Here is a 6,486-nt window from a genome sequence, read left to right as displayed (position 1 = left end):
GTATCAAGTTTAACTTCCCAGTTACACTTGAACCTTAAATCATGAATTCAGTAGTTAATTGAAATCATGCAATAAATCTGGAATAACTTTCCAAAATCAAATAACATTAATATAGAATTGAATCCAGGAGTACAAGAGTTTAAGAAGATTACATTTCGATTCCCAACTATGAAGAACTAGCCACTCATTCTCGCCATTATAATGCCTAAATCATGAACTAATACGAAAAATGAGTAATAGAATCGTTTCCACGATTTCTATCTTTTCTTCTCTGTGTTTTTTCGTCCAGATCTCTTTTTTCCAATGACTGACTGCCTTTTCCCATTCTGAAACCGCTACTTCTATCTCCAACTTCCATACTCTCGCCCAAGCTAGATATTCTCGCTTGGGCGAGGATCCAAGAGATTCCCAGGCTTGAGCTCCTCGCTTGAGCGACGAGCAACAGAGGCAATTGATGAATTACCGCCAACTACCTCGCTTGAGCTAGGACGCCTCGCTTGAGCGAAGATCCGTCGCTTGAGCGAGAAGCATCAGGTATTTTGTTGCTTTTTCTCTTAGTTGTCGCTGGAGCGACTCTTTTCTCGCTTAAGCGAGACATGCACTCTTCAGAATCTTCATCTTTCTTCTTTTCTTCTCCTCTTTTCTTTATTTATTAACCTGAAACAACAAAAACGCAATAAATTCCTAGATAAAGCACAATTAACTAAGTTATCAGGAATTGTATACAATTATAACATAAATGCATACTAAGTGCCCCACAAATCATGTACAAATTTACTAATTTTTGGCACTTAACATACACCCACTTTACTAAGATTGCCTTCTTACCCTTTGGTAGTGTTGTAAGTTGTCATGTATCATTCTTTTCTATTGAATTGATTTCCTTCTTCATTTCTTCAATCCAACACTAATCCTTGATTGCTTGATCAAATGAGACAGACTCCATTTTAGCTAGCATAGCCATATGCACAAAATCTCCTTCTTCATTGATTGTAGAGTCATTAAACACCTGACATATGTCTTTGAGGTCTTTCACCAACATCAACATTTTCATCATTGTTTATGTGAGGTTCTAGAGAATTTTGTGTGCTATCAATATCCATTCTGACTAATCTGTTTGAGCCTACATTGTTTCCATCTTAGTTCCATGATTCTACCTCATTGAACTTGAGATCCCTGCTATATTAGATATTGTTTGTTTCAGGATTAAACACCTTGTAGGCTCTTGTTGAGTGATAACCCAGGAAAATCAGTTTCTCTCCTTTATCATCCAACTTCTTTCTTCTACAATCTGGTATATGCTTGTAGCATACTGAGCCAAAAACCTTGAAATGCTTCACATTTGGTTTAAGCCCTGACCAAACTTCTTTTGGAGTTGTGTTTGTAAGCCTTTTAGTTGGACATCTGTTGAGGATATAGGCTTCTGTAGAGACTGCTTCTGCCGAAAACCTTTTAGGTAGCTTCTTTGTCTTCAACATGCTTCTTGCCATATTTAGGAAAATTCTATTAACCCTCTCAGCTGCTCCATTGTGTTGAGGAGTATATGGTGCAATTACCTCATGAGTTATACCCTCTTTTTCATAGAAGTGGTGAAACTCATGAGAATTGTACTCCCCTCCATCATCACTCCTTATCAGTTTCACTCCACTTTGTTTCTCCACAAGTGCCTTATAGCTCTTGAACTTGCCAATGACTTCACTCTTTTTATTTATCAAGTAGATCCATAGCTTCCTTGTAAAATCATCCTTGAAGGTTACAAAGTAGTTGTTCCCTCCAAGTGATTGAACTTCAAAGGGTCCACACACATATGTATACACCACTTCAAGTGATCTAGTGGACTTGGTTGGTACTTGAGAACTGAATGAGTTTATGGTTTGCTTACTTGTGAGACATTCTTCACACAATTCAGTTGGTATTTTGATGCTAGGTAATCTAGTCATCATTCCATACTTGCTCAACAATTCCAAACTTCTAAAGTTGAGGTAGCCAAGTCTTTGATGCCAAATCCACGTGTCATCAACCATGGATTCCAAACACTTGTGTTCACCAAGTTGATTGTCAATCTTGAAGGTTCTATTTTGGGAGAGAGGAGCCTTCAAGATCAGTACTCCCCTTTTGTTGAACACTTTCAACATCTTATCCTCCAACCTCATGTTGCACCCTTTTTCAAGTAATTGGCATAGGCTCAACAAGTTGTTTTTCATACTTGGCACATACAACACATAGAGATGTAGGAGGTTGATCCATCCTTCTTCTTGATCATCACTTTACCAACTCCTTCTACAATGATGACACTATCATCTGCAAACTTGATGTTTGTCTCAATAGAATTGTCCATGTTCACAAACCACTCCCTATGCCTTGTCATGTGATTGGAACATCATGTGTCAAGATACCAGCTATTTGAACTCTGATCACACTGAGTTGTTACCATCAAGAGTGCCTCATATGAATCACTAGCCTTTTGATAGAAGTCTTCTTTTTTGGCTAGTAGCTACACCTCTTCTTCTGAATCCTCATCCTTGGCTAATCTGGCATCTCCTTCTTTAACATGAGTGGCATTTTTCTCTTTGCATTCTGAGGCAAAATGACCCCAATTTCTATAATTGAAACATTGGATTCTACTCTTATCCTTTTTCTTCATGATATTCCATTGATTGCCCCTTTTATTAGCCTTGTTGATCTCAATGTCATAACTTTGATTGACAAAGTTAATCCTTTGAGACCCTAGTCCATGTGATCTTGAATTTTCAGGCTCAACTCTCTTGTCACCATGCCACTTCCTTTGTCCCTTTTGAATCTATCATTGTGTGCAGAACCTTTCTTTCTGAATTGAGCACTCAATGCCTGTTGAGATTGCCTATCAGATTGTCTTTCTATGAATCTTTGTTCTTGTGCTTCCAAGGAGCCTTGCAACTCATCAATCTTGAATTTTTCAAGATCCTTTGACTCCTCTATTGCCACTACAATATGATCAAACTTGGGAGTGGGTGTTCTGAGCATCTTCTTCACAACACCTTGCTCAAATAGTGTCTCTCCACACCCTTTCATTAGATTGATCAAACCACGAATTCTTATGAGGTATTCTGCAATTGTCTCTTGCTCATCCATTTGGAGCAATTCATATTGCCTCCTAAGTGTTTGAAACCTCACCTTCTTCTCCTCCATTCCACCTGAGTAAATTTTCTATAAGATTTCCCATGCTTCCTTGGAACAAGAAGCTGCAGAAATCTTCTCAAAGTTTGCATAATCTACAAATTGATGAATCAAGAAGATTGCCTTGCAATCCCTCTTTTTGGCTACCCTATGTTCCACTGAATCTTCTTCTATTGTTTGCAGCCCATATTGCACAACATCAAGACATTCTTGGAACCCAAATATTGTCTTCATTTGAATGCTCCAATAGTCATAGTTCTTTCCATCAAGAATTGGAAGATTCATTGAAAATCCATGTGAGGTTGCCATATTCCTTTCTAGCTTCACTTTCACCCCCTTTCTCCTTGAGTCTCTGATCACAACTGTGAGCTTCACCACTTTGAAGCTTCTTGCACCTTAACTTGGCGCCTCCACAGATCCCTGATCACTTAGCTCTAGATACCACTATTGGAAGAAAAGAAGGAAAGGAATAAGAGAAAGAATTTAATCGATTAAGATATGGGTAATCGCCTCCGCGCCTTTTTTATTTCATGAACAATGCATTTTATAACAGAACTAACTGTATGTTTAATCGATTATACAATCTATTAATCAATTAACGCAACTAGCTAAATGAATTACATTATTCTTAAAAAATCCATCCTAGTAATACATTGTTAGGGTCACAAACACGGTCATAGTGTAACGTTTAAACCACCGGTGCTGCAGAATCAAAGCTAAGACCTAATGTTTTGTATGGCTGATGAGCAATGAAGAAGAATAAGGTAGTAAGCTATAATTAATCATAAACCAAACAACTTTAGTGGAGGCTCATCCTACTTGATATATGAATAACTAATGTTGGAATTTCTAGTTTACATCCAGTGCTTTCTAATTCATAAAAATTAAGTTTTCCAACTAGGAGGACCTTCATGGGCAGTACCACTAGGCAGAATAGATACTCATTATTTATACTTCTCAATAAAGAACGCTTAGAGCTTCAATACTTAATGTAAAACACTAAAACCTCAATCGTTTTGAGCACTTTTTACCTTTTCAAGCTGACATTCTAATTCATACTGAGGCCATAATTATTTATTTATATGTATATAACAAATTATTCTTGGCCCTTAGTACTAAGGAATGTTAGATCAAATATTCTATAGAATAATATTGTAAGAACTTTTTATATTTCTCGCGGCTCGATTTTCATTTGCACAACCTTATTAGACTCGCCACTACATTTTTTATAGTAAAAAATGTAGAATTTTTTTTGGCCCAATCGTATTGGGCCTTAGACTTTGATATCCAGGTCCGAGAGTCGATTACAGACTATGGAAGGTATTAGCACCCTAGTTGTCCGTTTGAACGGTACCCTTACTATAATGCATAGATTATTAATTATATTATTACCATATTTTTACAAAAAAAGAAAATACTTTATTTTATTATAGTGTTTGACAAGACATGATCTTGATCCTACGTATCATTTTTTTTTTGGAATCAAGACTACGTAGTTCCTTGTGCAGAAAACAATTTTTTAATCGGGTTAATTTTATTTCTTAAATGAGGTAACATTTCAATTTTTTGTTTTTAAAATGAGCGAAGCATACCCTTACGTCCGATACCGCATCTCATATTAAAACTTGGTTAAGAAATTATATTTTTTATTTTTATTTTTTAAAATCTTTTCAGGAAGTAGAAATATAATTAATCCTATTAATTTTAAGAAAGTGAATTTTAGCCTTAACATCCAACACTACAACGTATCTTAAAATTAGGATTAACATATTTCACATAGTCTTGTATCAAACGATTTTTATTTTTACATAATTATAAGAAAAACGGGATTTAGAAATAAATTAACAAATAATCCAATTGCATACTTTATTTATTTTTTATGGTAAATGTACATATTGATTTAAATTCGACGTGATTTATTTAACATTATAAAATTTCATTATAATAAAACTATAATGCATATTGACCCTCATTAACACTAATAAGACAAATATGTCAAATTTATTTTTTAATATTTTTATTATCAAAATAATTATTTATAAATTATTGGTACAATTATCAGATGCAAGATTATGCAGAAGAAATTACAAAGAGAACATACATGTTATACCTATTCTAAGAGGAATGAAATAATGTAATCAACATGGATTCTGGTCAGTCATACCACTAGTTGTGTGGGGAGTTTAGGCACGGATCACCAGACTTTGGATGCAGCCCACGATTCTTCAATCTTTTGTTATTTTTGGTGTTTTCATGAAATGTTGTTTTTTTCTAGTGTGTGTGGTTGTTTCAAGTATTAGTATTTGTGTTTGGTTAAGGAATAATATAGCAATGATGAACTAATTACTCCCATAAAAATTGTGAATGCTAAAAAGAAAAAGATTTGCACAGGCTTCACACAAATCTCAAAGAAAAGAAAAGAAAGGTTTTTTGTGTTTTTTCTAGATTTTGTGGTTTTCTTGGATTTTTTTTGTTGAAGAGGATTGTTTGTGTGTGGAAGATGATGTTTAAGGGGAAAATTATCGATGAAGGTATTTTTGATTAAGAGAATTCTTGAGGATTATTGAAAATAGATGATGGATGAAAGATTTTTTTGGATGAAATTTTTATGGATTTGTGGGTGAGTTAAAGGTGGATGAGAAATTCTAGAGTGAGTTGATGGGTGTGGGATTTTGAGGTTGTTGTGGATGATATGAATTTTTTGTGTAGAGAGATTTTTGGAATTGTGGATGGAGGATTTGTGGAAATAGATGATGGGTGAAAGATTTTTGAGAATGGGTGAATTTTTTGAGAATGGGTGATTTTTAATGGATTGTGATTTGTTAGGAAAGAAAAAATGATGTTTTTTTTATGAGAGACTAACCTTATTATTTATAGCATTTTGAATTACCACATGTGTCAATTCTCCCATTTATTTTATTATGGAGAAAAAATGATGGGATTTGATTCTTGCCGTAAAAACTAATTTTAACATTATGGCACATGAATTTGTATTATTATTATTATTATTATTATTATATTTATTATTATTATATTTATTATTATTATTATTATCTTGGGACTCTTAAAAGATATTATTTTTTATTAGAAAATAGCCGAAAATACTAATTTTATTTTTATTTGTTATTTTTTGAAAATATATTTTGGGTCGAACAAAATTGGATGTTGACAATTTCCTCTCTTTACTTGTTGCTTATTGGACATCATACAAACTGAGGTTTGAGTGTTGTCATGGTAAGTAAATAGTAAAGAAATGAACGCTAATATTGTCGAGGTACAAAAGACTCTTTGTTGGTGAGATAAGGTGTGAGGTACAAAAAACTTTTACGG

The sequence above is a fragment of the Lupinus angustifolius genome, unplaced genomic scaffold (assembly GCF_001865875.1).
Source record: "Lupinus angustifolius cultivar Tanjil unplaced genomic scaffold, LupAngTanjil_v1.0 Scaffold_29_73, whole genome shotgun sequence".
In the NCBI taxonomy this organism is placed as follows: domain Eukaryota; kingdom Viridiplantae; phylum Streptophyta; class Magnoliopsida; order Fabales; family Fabaceae; genus Lupinus; species Lupinus angustifolius.
This window is presented reverse-complemented; position numbering follows the sequence as displayed.